Source organism: Lissotriton helveticus, chromosome 2_1 (assembly GCF_964261635.1).
Source record: "Lissotriton helveticus chromosome 2_1, aLisHel1.1, whole genome shotgun sequence".
Lineage (NCBI taxonomy): Eukaryota > Metazoa > Chordata > Amphibia > Caudata > Salamandridae > Lissotriton > Lissotriton helveticus.
Genome location: NC_136059.1, coordinates 260,458,147 through 260,471,850, shown reverse-complemented (window position 1 = coordinate 260,471,850; position 13,704 = coordinate 260,458,147). Strand labels below are relative to the sequence as shown.

Below are 13,704 nucleotides of genomic sequence, written 5' to 3'. Positions count from 1 at the left end.
TGTCTTGGGTAGATAATGTAGGTCTAGTTTTTTTAAACTAATCTCTTATTCATTCAACCCCCTCGCATCGTTGGCATTCAACTCCGAGAGATGCTCTAACACTTCCTGACCTTCCGCTCCCATGTTGGCCAGGGAGTTTAGGCTGGGCTGTTCCCATTGGAGTGTTGTCAAGACTAATTTGCATATGGCTGGGTCCAAACTGGGACGGCATGGTTTGCAAAATAAGGATGGACTCTCATGTGGCCCACGTAATTACAAGTGGTGGGATTACTTCAAGCATTCCATCTAATACTTTTTTGCATACTTATGTTTTTATGTGTGTGCACCCTGTCCTCTGGGCTTACAATGCATACTTTAAGGGTTATGTACGAATATATAAAACTGTTTTTCTTCTTCATGGCAAAGGCAATTTTCTCTGCCATGTATCCCTGCACTACATTTAAACTGCAGCCAAACCAGAGCACAATTTCTTCCTGACAGTAATATGTTTTTGATACATATGTGGCGACATTTAACTTTCCATTCCGGCACCATTTACAGTGGACTTTATAGAGAAGTTAAATAGACCTAGTATGGAGTCTCCATGTACAGCACATGTTTTAGAGGGGACGCACAGGTACTTAACAAATAATTAGGTGGAATAACATGCATAGTTAAAACCAGAAAAAATAGGACCCTAAAAAATCAGGGTTGACTATGCAGTAAAAGCCAAATTTGCTTCAGAAAGGAACAATGAGCTGAGGTGCCAGACTTGAGTTTATTGTCCTGTTTTGGGAATATTGTTGTAATTTAATTATAGGTATTACTAACCTGAACCTTACATGGCTCCGGGTGATGCATAGTGCCTTAAATGAAGAGTAGTTATCTATCGCTACCCAGAGTAGAACTTATATCATTGGTGTCTTTTGCACGCTTGGGCAGGGGTGAACTGTTAATCTAGCTACAGTTTACGGAGTTTTTTTTTTTAAAAACATATTTTACTGATTTTTAAATTTCCATATACATCCCTGCGATATTACTTTTTGTTTTGGACTCCATTAACACATCTAACCGATTCAACGCTGCAACAGATAACCATCACCGCCATCTTGGGTGAGTCAGAGGGCGAGCAGATTACTTGCTCGGCCCTCCCACCCTGACCTCTATAAAAAAGCCCCTTCACTCGGCAACACTCTTACTGACAGGTTCCTGAGGCGTGAGCCGGGAACAGCGATTTTTTTAACCAAACTTTTAAAAATTGTATTTTGTGTGTACTACTTTGTAAAACCATCCCCTGAGCACTTCCTACCTTACGCTCGCGCTCACCGCGTTGAAGCTGGGGCCACAGCAGCCGATTCAACGCTGCAACAGATAACCATCACCGCCATCTTGGGTGAGTCAGAGGGCGAGCAGATTACTTGCTCGGCCCTCCCACCCTGACCTCTATAAAATGGTACCCCCTCCCCGGAAGCGCAGCGGACGGGCGCAGCGGGCGCGCCGACGGCGCCCCGAAGGCTCGCCAAAGGCAAGCCCGTCCCAGCCTGTCCCGAGCCTAGGGCCACCCCCCCTGGTTCACAGACATCTCGTCCTTCACACTCAGGTATCCATTACGATGCTGGCCATCTGAAATCTCTTAACGTCAATAATACCCACTGCGCCTTAGCGAATCTACATACTCTCAATTATGCCCCATATGCCTGTCCCCATTGTTCATTTCATATTATGGACCACCCCCATTCTACAGCTCCAATTGTTCCACCCCATATCATATCTCCTAATACCTTCAAACTAGCCCTTCTAAATGTGCGATCACTCCTGAAACACAGGTATGAGATTGCACACTTTATTGAAAGTTGGCACTTGGACATCCAGCTACTCACCGAAACCTGGGGAGACCAGGCGTCCGATCCTGATTTCACCTCCGCCACTCCGGAGGGTTTCTCTAACATTAGACTCGACAGACCGTTTTAAAAAGGTGGGGGGATAGCGATAATATATCGCGACACCTTTCGTCTACGCACATAACCCTTAAAAGTTAACACTTACGAGGCTCTGAATTTCACTTTTGTTACTCCCTACTCCAGTTCCTTTAGAGGCATTCTGCTTTATCGCCCCCCAGGACCCCGTTCTACCTTTCTGGCATCTCTGAGTCACAACTTAGAGCCAATTCGTGCAGAAAATAACTTCACCATATTAGGTGATTTTAATTTTCACCTAGAGAGGAAGGAGGATCCTGACACTCACTCCCTCCTCACCGAAATGAATGCAGCAGGTCTCATCCAACTTGTCCACTCCTCCACGCACTTAGCAGGACACACGATAGATGGAATTTTTTCCAATCTTAACTCCTTGACCATAGAAAACACAATACCACTTACATGGACTGATCATTCCGCTGTATGCTTCAATATTTTTTCTCTTATCCCAACCCTCACGAAACCTTGTAAACCCAACACCTTTAAATCTTGGAAAAATATCAATGTTCCCGAATTTAGTAATAAATTAGGCCCCTTGAAAGAAATTTACACTTCTGATCCAGAAACTGCGGCCATTCTCTATACCACATGCATTAAGACTGCAACTGAAACTTCCGTTCCCACAAAAAAACGCTCTGCTAACAGACCGTCAAACTCTGCCCCATGGTTTACAGAGGCTCTTAGATTAGAAAAACAAAGCTGCAGACGTCAAGAACGCAAGTGGCGTTATAACTACGACCCCCATGAAAAAAGTTGCTACAAAGAGAAGTTAAAGAACTACAAATTATCAATCATCACTCAGAAAAGCATTTTTTTTAACAATCAAATTGAATCAGCCCAAGATTCAATTAAACAACTTTTTCAGGTCGTTTCCCACCTCTCCGGCCACGACAAATCCTCCACCACAGAAGCGTCTCAACCTATGTGCAATGCACTGTCCACGTACTTCCAAGAAAAGGTCTGTGACATCTACTCTAATTTTAATAAACTCACTAATGATACACATCAGGCTCATACTACACCTGAACCACACCTCCCAATTCCCCCAATTTTTCTTTCATTCACACTTCGCCTGAGCTAGTTCAGAAACTTATGATGACAACTAACTCTGGCTCACCCAATGACCCCTGTCCACCTTCAGTTCTCAAAATGGTCCCAGAGACTATTTCAACTGTTCTTGCAGATATTTTTAATGCCATGATCACTTCATGTACCTACCCTACCATTTGGAAAAAGACAGTAATCAAGCCACTACTGAAAAAACCCACCTTAGATCCTTCCAAAGTCACCAGTTACAGACCCATAGCATGTATTCCCTACCCATCTAAGATCATTGAAAAAATCATGAATATTCAACTATCTGAACACATAGACATTAACAACTGCTTAGATGCTTCCCAATTTGGATTCAGGAAGGGACACGGTACGGAAACGGCATTAATAAAAGCTTCAGATGAGAAAAGAATGATCCTCGACAAAGGAGGTGCCGCGGTGCTCATACTGCTTGACCTTTCCGCGGCTTTCGACGCGGTCGATCACTCCATTCTCATCGACCGTGTCGAAAAAACCGGAATCTCACCAAATGCCGTCTCACTCCTTGCATCTTTCTTGACAGACCGAGAGCAATCGGTTTCCATGGGCGCATTCTCCTCTGACTCCTTTTCATTACTGTGTGGAGTCCCCCAGGGATCCTCGCTGAGTCCAACACTTTTTAACATTCATGTGGCGGACTTGGCGAGGGTCATTAAAGCTCATCGTCTAGCAGTAACATCGTACGCAGACGACACACAGCTTGTCCTGGCTATTAACAACAACGGAATGGAAGTCGCTAATAACTTCCAAAAAGGAATGCTCGCCATATGTAATTGGATGAACTCAAACTGTCTGAAGCTTAACTCGGATAAAACCGAGGTGATGGTGTTTGGGAAACTCACTCCCGCATGGTCTCCCACCTAGTGGCCTCAAGATCTTGGCCCCCCACCTAATCCTGTCACCAAGGTTAGAAACCTAGGCGTAATCTTTGACAACAAACTCTCATACACTCATCAAGCCAGCTCAATAGTTTCTGCCTCTTTTTTTACCCTCAAAATGATCAAAAAACTTCAACCCTACCTTCCCGTAAACACCATAAACACCTTGATCTCAACCTTACTAATGTCCCGAGTCGACTACTGCAATGCCCTCATGATCAATGCTCAAGAACAAGTAGTCAATAAACTACAGCTGGTCCAGAACGCGGCTGCAAGGCTCGTCACAGGTACACCCAAGTTCAGAGGGGAGAGGAGTTAGCCTAACGGCTAAGGCGCTCGACCTCGGACCTGGGGATCTGGGTTCGAGTCTCGGTAACGATGCCAAAACCTCCTGTGATTCTGGGCAAATCACTTAATCTCCCCGCGCCTAAAAATGAAAGTGTGTGTCCTCATGTAAAGCATAACTTGTGCTATGTAAAGCGCTCTGATACCTGATTCGGTTCGGGTCTAGTTCGCGCTATATAAAACTCTACAAAAAAAAACAACAAAAAAAACAACCCATCTCCAACATCATTCGCAAACTTCATTGGCTACCGGTCAGACAACGAATTAAATGTAAAGCCCTGTGTATAGCTTTCAAAAGCATTCATGAAAAAGCGCCATCCTTTCTTAAAGATGCCCTTTGCCCCTACCGACCATCACGCACTCTCAGATCCGCTGATGCTAACCACCTTCTGAAAGTAGTCAAAACCAAGAAGGCTACTTGGGGAGACAGATCCTTTGCAGTAGCCACGGCTAAATTATGGAACACCTTGCCTGGTCACCTCAAGAACATTCCTACACTAATATCATTTAGGAAGCAGCTGAAGACCTGGCTATTTAATAACTAGACTACACCAATGTTCCTGGGTCTAACCCTCAGTTTTTCTGTCAAGCGCCAAGACACCCTTGGGTAATCGCGCGCTCAATAAATTACATTAAAATTTTTTTTTTTAAATGTGGTACTTTGGTCTACCAGTCTAAAGCTACTACGGTACCCGAGCCCAAGCATTGATTGCCTTCTGTAAAGAATCTAATGATTACTAAAGTTAAAGCAGACAAACTACAGCTTACAGTTAAAAACCACATACTATACTTCACAAATTCATCAGCCGAACAGGTCCGTGATCAGCTGTGGTGTGGCAGAGGGGAACAGGGCCACACTGCCCTCGGAATCCGATCCTTGTGACACCTCATCCTCCGTAGAGGATTTAGCATCCGTTCATGGGGCGTTCGTGAAGGTTGCTGTAGCGATGATCGACTGCCTCTTAGTCTGTCTCATTTGCTGCGAGTTGGCTCGCACACTCGCAATAGTCCGCCGTGATCTACCTCCTCTACAGCCCGTCGATACATCATCGCGGTACCCCTGCCTGCCTTCCATGTGTGTGGCGATCTCCGCAGCGCTGGTTAATTCCATCACCTCAAGCCAGTCCTCAACATCTCCAGGACTTTCAAAGAAGTACGTTTTCTGTTCATGCAATATTTTTAATCGTGCCGGGAACAATAACGCATACTGTATGTTCAAGTCTCGTAAACGTCGCTTCACCGCCACAATGGAGGACCGCTGCTTTTGGACCTGCATTGTATAGTCCGGGTATAAGGAGATTCTTGTGTTCTCAGATGTGATCGGCACCGCCTCTCGAGCTTTTTGCAATAAGGTGTCCCGGTCTCGGAAATTCAGTAGTTTCACTATGAGGGGCCTCGGTGGGGCACCCGGCTTCGGTCTCCCAGTGGGTATTCTGTGTGCCCGTTCAATACAATATTGCGTGGAGAGTTCCTCCGTCGTGACGTGGTCTCTGAACCACTGAACCACTGCTCCATAGAGCCAGACACGTCAGACCCTTCACTTTTCTCCGGCAGGCCAATCACCCGGATGTTATTCCGTCTTGCTCTCCCTTCAGCATCCTCCACGTGGTCCATTAAGGGGGCCACCTGCGTTTGCAGCAGCTTCACATCAGTTTCAGTCTGTTTTTACCTTGGTAGTACCTCTGCTAGTGTCACCGCGTTGTCTTTCACCTTGTCCGTCGTCTTCGCGTGATCCGCCCTCAGCAGGTTCAGGCCTGTGGTCAGGGTCCCTATCTGTAGTTCAATTGCTTTTCCTGGAGTCGCGCACTTCCTTCAAGATAAGATCCAACTTGTCCTCCTGAGCAGGCACCATTGTGGGGGGGACACAACCAGACACTAGTGTGTTGTCTATGCTGTCTTGTCTGTCTTGTATGGGGTCGACTCCATTTTGTCCTTGTTGCTTCAGCCTGTTGCGCCCCATATTACCCAGTCAGTGCAGTACACGGTCACACCGGTCCGATCTCGTAGGGCAGAAGGGTGAGCGTGTGTCGGACTAGTAGATCCCACCGTGTCAGGCAAGGTCCCCTAATCGAAGGGGTAAGCAACTCACTGCCCGTCTGATGTTATAGCCCACTCCACGTTTATTCCAGTGTCTGGTTATGTTACTTGCGACAGCCTCGGGCTGAACCCTGGATACGACTCGTGCAAGGCCCTGCAAAGCACGGTATCTTAGGCTATTCCTCTCAGTTCAGGCCCACGAGCAGGCAAGACACATGTTCATATACTGCTCGCCTCACACTGCCAGCTCGCCGTCACACTCTGTCTCTGCGTGGCGGGGGGGTGGGGGGTGGTCACCGGTAGCACCAACAGGGAGTTCCCAATGCGTTTCCGCTAGCAATGTCACATTAGTTATCACCGTGGCTGGCCGTGGCGCTGAGGCTTGCCTGCCTGGCAGTGACTTTTAACGCTCTTTGCCTCCTACTCTGTTATTTTAGCTGATTACTAGCTGACAGATTTTTATGTTACTCACCCTTCTTTTGCTGCCTAATTCTCCTCTAGACTCCCCGGTCCACTGCGAGCAGAGCTCGATTGTTGTGGAGGGAGCCTATTGGTTGAGCCAGTTCCTGGTTACTTTTTATACTTCCGGTCGGAGGAGGTGAGCGGTCTAGCGCTCGTACCTTCCTCCCTTCATAACCCGTCTGCGCCCGTCTGTGCCCGACCGGGACCAGGGGCCATCCACTCTGCCCAATGCTCCCCAACCTACACTTACTTACCAGAGGAGCTTTTATCCCTGCGAGGTCATGAGCCCATTGCGAAACATCTTCTTGTTACTCTTGTTACTCTCGAGCACCAGCTATACTGTTGTCCGAAACAAGGCTTACACCGGAGTCTACTCCTGACATCCTAGCAGCCATCCCTGATGGTTACTATATTCTCCAGGCAAACCGGCCTCAGGGGAAAGCTGGGGGCGGAGTTGCTGTCATTATTTCCCATTCTTATAAAGCCAGCTCTATTACAATGTCCCCCCATCCCATCGGTTGACTTTGTACTTTTTACACTTGATTCGGACATTCTCCCCCTTACATTTGCCCTCTTTTATCGTCCTCCCGGCCAGTCACCGGGTTTTCTTCAGTCATTCAGTAGCATTGTGGCCGAGCTGGCGATCAATCACGCCAAAATCCTCATTATAGGGGATTTTAATTATTGGCCCAATGCTCTGTTGAAAGTGCCCCCTCTAGGGTGTTCACGGATTTGTTAACCGGTCTCAATTTCTTCCAGCATGTTAATGTAGCCACCCATGTCAAGGGTCACATATTGGATCAGGTCTGGTCTTTAAATCAGGATGTTTCAAATTTACAGATCTCCCCATGTGCTTGGTTGGATCATTCCTCTATTTCCTTTTCCTTACCCAAAATTGTTGCCTCAAAACTCTGCTCTTCTGATCCTCTCTGGATCCGTAACTGGGGCCGAGTAGATATCCCCTCTCTATGTCATTCTTTGGCCATTACGACGCCGATTTCTCTCGGTCCGTCTGGCTCATTATTGTCTGTCCATGCCCAGGCCGAAAATATCCACACCTGGCTTGCTGATGCCCGGGACACCTTTGCTCCTCTGAAAAAACTTAAAAACAAACGACCCCACGATGCTCAGTTATGGTTCTCTCAGGACCTGAAAGACATGAAGCTTGCCCTTCGACAAACTGAGCGCAAGTGGAGATCGGACTACTGTTCTCTTAAGAAACTCACTTTTCTTGCCGCTCTAAAAGATTATAAATCAGCCATCCTTGGGGCTAAAACTAAGCATTTTTCCGACAAAATCCTTAACTCCTCCAACAAATCGAAAGACATTTTCTCTATAGTCAATGAACTCCTCATCTCAGTCTCTTTGTGATTCCCTTAACAGTTACTTTGTGGATAAGATAGTCAAAATTAAAGCAAGCATTCCCAAGCCCACCCGAGTTTTAATCCAGGTTGCATTCCGGCCAACCCTTCCTCTTTCCTGAATTTCCCTCTGATTACACAAGAGACGTTCTTCCGCCTTCTCAGCAAAGTTCGATCTGGCTCACCCTCGGACAGCTGTCCCACTCACATCACCCGTAAGATCTTCCTTAATCTTCCTGATGCACCTATTTCCTTGCTTAATAATTCTCTCTACTCTGGGGTGGTCCCTAAACCATTCAAATCAGCAGTTGTTGCTCCCATTCTCAAAAAACCTGGGGCGGACCCTGTGGTCCTGAGCAACTTTCGCCCAATATCCTTGCTCCCTTTCCTAGGCAAACTCTTAGAGGCCCATGTTACCAACTGCCTTCGCTCCTTTGTGGAAAGTTCTCAGTTCCTAGATTCACATCAGGCTGGTTTCAGACCCCAGCATTCCACTGAATCTATTGTCGTGGCAGTCCACGACAAACTTAGAAAGGGGGCTGACCAAAACATCTCTCAAGCCTTGGTGCTCCTGGATTTGTCGGCGGCGTTCGACACCGTCGACCACGCCATCCTTCTCGAACGGGTCGAGAACGCCGGCATCCGGGGCACCCCGCTAAGGTGAGGTATTTTATTCTTGGGTTAGATTCCCATCTGCAGACCACACACAACATTGTTTCACACTTAAAATGAAGATGGGACACCAGATGAATACTTTCCATACGTGGACATAGAAGTCCCGTTAACTTACCAAGAGCATAAAAATTGGTTTAAAGGTGCCGTCCCCCACACCGTAGAAAATGTGAGACTCGGTCCGCTCAGTAAATAAGAGACCTGACCGGTCTTAGCTTTGTATACCCCACATCATTCACACTTTACCAGCAGCAGAAATTCGCACACTATTCTAAGACTTAGTAAAAACGTACAGGAATCTTACACAGTTCATAATGTGAACACTAAATGTAAATGTAGAGGTACTTGTATAGCACACGACTACCCGGAGGCCTCTCGGCGCTTGTACGAATACCGCTGAGGAACCCTTCCTGGCCTTTCCCTGTGAAGTGCCCACTCCTGGGCACCCCCAAGGTGAAGTCAGGCATCCTAGTGTTGTTGGGGCCGTTGTGGAGATTAAGCAAGCTATTGCCCAGAGTTGCAGAGTGGGACCCATGATTAAAATAGGCACCGAGGCGAGAATTAACAGGTCCGAGGAAATTGAGCCCAAGACCCGCCGAGGCGGGAATTGAACCCTGGTCCTGGGCCAGACTTCTGCATCAGGGTCTGCCGCTCTAACCATTGAGCCACACTTCTCCTCCACTTATGGTTCAACCTGTGAGGGCTGCTCAGGCTGGAACATTGCAGAACAGGATGGTGATAGACATCATACTTGCAGATAGGGGAGGGGCTTGTCGTGTCATTGGCAGCAGCTGTTGTGTTTACATACCTGATCCCGCACCCAATCTGTATGCAGCTACACAGAAATTACATAGACTTTTGTCTGACATACACCAAGAGACAGGTACTTGGACACTATCAGGGTGGTTTTGAAACATACATCTTGGGGTTGGAGGGTCCTTACTTTATTGGCTGTGGTTGCCGGTATCGTCTTCACGTATTGCCTCTGCATAAAATGTCTCCCAGCTTGTTCTTCTTATTATGTCACTATACTCACTCCCAAGGAAAGAACGTCAGTTCAAGACACTAATGCAGTAATTATGTTACAAAAATATATTGACAAATTGATGTAGATAGATGAAGGTATTTTTGATACTACATCCTTCCTTACAGCTTCTATTCCTGACACTGAATATATGGATTTTTCTGAGTACTGATGTCCCTTTGCCCATAAGCATGTTATATCCTTTCCACCCACCACATAAATGAGTTAGCTAATGCTGAAAGGAGGTCTGATGAAATGAAAATGTTAACGCTATTTTGTCCGTGCATTATTCCATGTACATTAGCATTTGCAGCACCATTTTATGTTCAGCCGCGATTTGAAAATCATGTTCTTAACTGCTTCTTGTCTCCTTGAAACCATGGGCTGTGTACATTTTCATTTCTCCAAGGTTGGGCCTTGCTTTTCTAATGAATACACTGTTCTTATTGGTTATTAGTGCATACCTTTCCCACTAGAAAGAGGCCTTCTCCCACTAGTCTAGTGGCAGGCATGGACAGAGTGACCGTGGGTAAAAGATACTGTGTGCCGGCCTCAGAATTGAAACTCATCCTACTGTACTTCTTTGTCTAGCTGCACCTGCTTGTAAAATTCCATTATGGGCGTGCCTTCCTTGGTTCTGAAATGTACATAATGTATCTCTATGTTTGCTGAAGTCGGTCATCTCTGCAGCACCCCTAAGCGACTGGGTAGACGGGGCTCTACTAGAGTGTATCTGAATAAACATATATTTGGTTTGTATTCTATACTGTCTGACCGACCCTTCATCTGGTATGGAAGGCTGAGAGGTGGTCGCGAATGACCCAGGTGACCCTAAACGGGCCACTTCCTTCACAGGCATTTACAAACACTTGGGTTTATAATACACAATGTATCAAGCAAATGCGCAAAACAACACCGTAGCACATTTCAACATAAGAATAATACTTGTGTCAAGGTGTACAAAGTCGACAACGTTTCGATCCCTTAAGACAAGATAACCGGGATCATCATCAGGAAATAAGAGTGTATACCTGAGACTTAATGCCTATTGATCTCAGTTATGTCAGAGAGCCCATGTCCTGAGTGGGACCGGGCGAACTGACACAGAAGACACGGGGTCGCGCCTCGTGAAGGGAACCCCCAAAAAGGTCCATAATACTCCTGATTTTTAGGTACCGGCGAGCTGCTTAATAGTGTCGGGGTCAGTGAAACTTTAATGTCAGATGCTGCTGAGCAGGATCCGCTCATTTGTGTAGGTCCAAGTGCAACCGAACACCTGCCGAAGGATGGCACGCACCTTCTCCTCCCAGCAAGTAAAGAGCACAGGTGGTGCAGGAGGGCCACCACCAGTCCGTTGTGCATTCTCATGTTCTTTGGCACAGTTTTTTGACCCTCCTTCTCACATCGTAACACCTTCTCTTGATATCATCCAGTGAACGCTGGACAGGTGCTTCAGCGTTCACCTTGTTGACTATCCTGTCCGACATCTCATTTTTCTGGCTGATGGGGGTCTGTTGGACTAGGGTCCCAAATAAATGTGGCTCTACTTTGATGATTTCATCTATCAACTCCTTATCTTTAAAACATGGGTTTTTCTTCTTGGGCATGGTGAGGGTGAGGGTGAGTGTGAATGTGAAATAGAGGGTGTGTTTAAGAAAAGGAATATGAAAAAAAAGTTATTTGTGCAAGTAGTGGTGTCAATGTAGTGCTTGAGTGTGTGCAAGGCTGACAGCAGTGGCTGGCCAGAAACTTTTCTCTTGGGCTTCCAACAGCGTTGTGTGAGCAAAAGATCACAGTAATTTTTTGGGTCTTTATATAGGTAGATTGGTGGGCATGTCTACTATTTAATTTATTTCTTTTTGGTGCTGCCTCTGCTTGTTGTGAGATATTTTTCTATTTTACACTTGCCATGTGGCACACAAACCGATACGGTTCTGCAACCGCTTCGGATGCATCCTAATCTGCTTGATCGTAACCGGAATGCCTATGGGACCGCCTTTCCCGACTGATTCGGACAGTTCAGATTTGTTTGTTATCGACTGGGTCAGGCCGATTGATTTCTGACCGACACGGTCGGAGTTTTACCTGCTATGCATCATAATACAAGGGTTAGGACCTCGCGGTCAAGTCGGACGGAATGTTTCCAAGGACAAGTCAGTTGGACTCCCTTTCCGACCAACATCGTAATGAGGGCCCAAGTGTAAACACATCTAATCACACACAAAAGGAAAAGCTTCCATATTATTCAATTTCTCGCAATCTGAGCTTGGGAAACCCTAATGGTTTATTAATACTGCCCTCAACCACTAGATAGTGGCATACTTAATCATAGGGCCGCTTCTACACCATGCTGCAGGCCAACATACAGGGTGGAGTGCAGAAATAATATTTTCGAAAAAACACTAGGGATCCACTTTGCAGAGGCAGCAATAAGACAAAACTATCTAAGGAGAGTACTCTCTCTATTTCTTTATTCCTGGGTGCTTCCTGATAGGGTTAAAAAATGTGTTTCGGTTGTACTGAAGGAAATAACGTTCGTCACCCTTTCTGCTTATAGCGACATGTTTCTGCCAACTTTATCTGCCCCTTGGGGTCATTGGCATTCCTTGGGATATAGATCCTGTTTTCTAACCTCCAAGAATATTCTCTAAGTGAGGTCTTTTGAGTTCACTATACTTGCCTGTTGTAGTAACACTCAAGGAAATTCCTGCAATAAAATAATTCCCTTATTAGTCAATATATTTAATCAGACCACTCATTTTAAGGCATGATCTTTTATATGTTGGCTTATCTTTCCCCTGGGAATTGCCCCACTCACAGATTGCTATTATATTTCTCACTTTGCTTTAACTCACACTCATTGCCATAGATAAGTGTTTGTGCTCATACTCATCTCACGCATGTCACCAACCCCATATAGGAACAGTTCCACACCTCTTTACTATAAAAAAGGTAATTACTGTCATTAACAATTAAATTGTATGCTTATTAAAAAAAATCCCCCTTAAGGAGAAGCTGTACATTTCTTACCCGAGTTTCATATATCCATTCCAAAACTCAGGGTGAGAGTGGGACGTCTTCACACTCTAAAAAGGAGACATAATTCCTTGTTTGCTTTGCCCTTTTAGCATTTTAGTTATCTGCACAATCTTAAGGATCAACATTGATCTAATTCCAGTTATCAGCATTTCATAAGCCGTACTTTCTCTCCACTTCCCCTCTGAGTTTAAAACTTGTCTATTGCCGATCTCTCATCTGACAACCGAGCTATGATAGGAGTCTCCTTTCCAACAAACCACTTGGCTCGAAATCCCTGTACCCCTCTATCCGAGTACTCACTACTCCAAGAAATGATTGTTGCCCATTTGGTCCTCTCATCACCCGACGACAGTAGATCTCGGTGCTCTGGCTGTCTTAAAGGAAACCAGTCTCCGGATAATTTCCCGTCATGTTCCCACTACATCACTACGGGAGGGATTGTCTACGTCCTCTCTTGTCACATGTTCTTTCCTTCTTGCAGCTGTTACCCAGTTGAATTCTATCCTCGCCATCTTGGAAGGTGTTTACCTACACTCTTTCTTTTATTATCCGTATTAAATACAACAGAGGATACTTGAGGCAAAGATTAAAATGTGTTTTCCGTACATGGGCAAGAAGTGAAAACATGTAAACAGAAGGGTTGTATTGGGGTCCAAAATAGGCCCGGGCACCCTAAATTTAGTGGACCACATTTGCGGATTGCGCCTTTCGCAAAACACTGCTCCATTGTTTTGAGCATTATGAAAAGAAGGAGGGGGGTTTCTCTAAAAGAGGCATGTTTGCTTAACTTCACTGAGATAAAAAGAAATCATATGTTGCCATGACTCTTTGTGCACTGG

At 45.8% G+C, this 13,704-nt stretch overlaps 1 protein-coding gene across 2 annotated transcripts in view; it reads left to right on the top strand.

Annotated features, from left to right (window-relative positions):
- DYM (dymeclin) overlaps positions 1-13,704 on the top strand; it is a 1,345,000-nt gene that overhangs the window by 529,166 nt on the left and 802,130 nt on the right. The gene's annotated exons all lie outside the window — the stretch shown is intronic.